Here is a 1,553-nt window from a genome sequence, read left to right on the forward strand (position 1 = left end):
AAATTTCGTTCTACAATTTCCGTTCATTTTTGCTAAATCGTATCATCCCTGTACAGTGGTACTCGAACAACGAGGAAACTACTGAATCAGCAGTCAGACTAATTGTAAGAAAGGACCTGGAAATCCCCGTATATCATCAACGCCACTCAAAACACGAAGCCTTAGCATATGTTGCTTAAGCACTTAAGCAGATTTGGCTTGCACTGTGAGAACAAAAAGTGGTATAGTTGAGAAACATTGAAGAGAACCAGGAAATCTAACTTTGTATCACGTGTAGGTACTATATTCGGTAGAGAAGGTACAAACAGCACCACAGAATTCCAGGAGAGAGAAATTTGCAGAATTACCGCAGAGCTGGACAAGTGACACTGTTCTTTTATTTGCACAAATTCGTGTATATTCTGTTACTAACGCAAAGTGTTGCTTACCGCGCGCACATTTATTAACTCTACCATTAGCATATGTACTTTGTAGCTCGCTAAATGTGCGCGTGCGTGTTTCGAAAGAATTTTTCTCCCGATGAAAAGAAAACGTTGTGCTTTATTTCGCTTTAATTAATTTTCTTCTGAAGCTTGTAAAGCAATTAGAATTTATTATTAAAAATAGTCGTGTTATTTAGGAAATAGTTACGATAAATTTGATGTTATTTTACTTTAACTAATTTTCTCCTAAAAATGTTTAATATCGTATGTTAAGAAGCTATTAAAATTCATTGCTGAAAATAGTCCTCCCCTTTCTGAAATAGTTACGATTAATTTCACTCGCTTCGTAAATTATTGCGACAATTGTGGTTTGGTCGGTGAAGATAATTAGTTCTTACAAGAAACTTTCATCACTTTACTTCCATTTATTTACTGTACAACGAAATCAGCGAAAAACCGGCGAATGCCACTCAAAAATGTAATCCAAAGGGGGAATTCCCGACAGTTACACGCTTCTGTCTAGGTTAGGTTAGGTTATTCAACAGATCGAAGTAGTTGATCTTAATAGACAAAACTGAATTATTTTCGTGAATCTATCAAACGTTTCTAATTTACTTATTTCATCAAACTCTTGCCTTATGATTTTTTCATAACCACGTATGCTTGTTATTGTTTCAATTATAAAACTGTTCTTTACTTTATACGCGAGGAAGGCGCGTCGCTACACAATGACAACTCGACAAGAAAATATCAGCGTCCGTCCATACTAAACACATGGTTACTGTGTCATTCTTCTGTAAATGTTTATATTAACCTGTCTCAGTATTTTTGTCTTAGCTGTTTACAATTTTAACGCAAAAAACAATATTAAATTAAAAGAAAAAAATTGAGATTCTCAGGAACTTACAGCGACACGACTTCTAACCTCAAATGTACGAGCAGAAGCTCGTACACACGTCGTCGGCAAACTTCTTTTCACTCCCAAAATAAGGAGACGTCGCGTATCGAAATGAAACTCGACGTCAGGTTCGCGATTAATTTAGATTACGCATTTTTGTCGCGATACATTCGTAGCCGCCTGCGAGAATCGCGGTTCCCGCGCGAAAAGGGCGTCCTTTATCGATTCGAAAC

The sequence above is a fragment of the Habropoda laboriosa genome, unplaced genomic scaffold (assembly GCF_001263275.1).
Source record: "Habropoda laboriosa isolate 0110345459 unplaced genomic scaffold, ASM126327v1 scaffold175, whole genome shotgun sequence".
In the NCBI taxonomy this organism is placed as follows: domain Eukaryota; kingdom Metazoa; phylum Arthropoda; class Insecta; order Hymenoptera; family Apidae; genus Habropoda; species Habropoda laboriosa.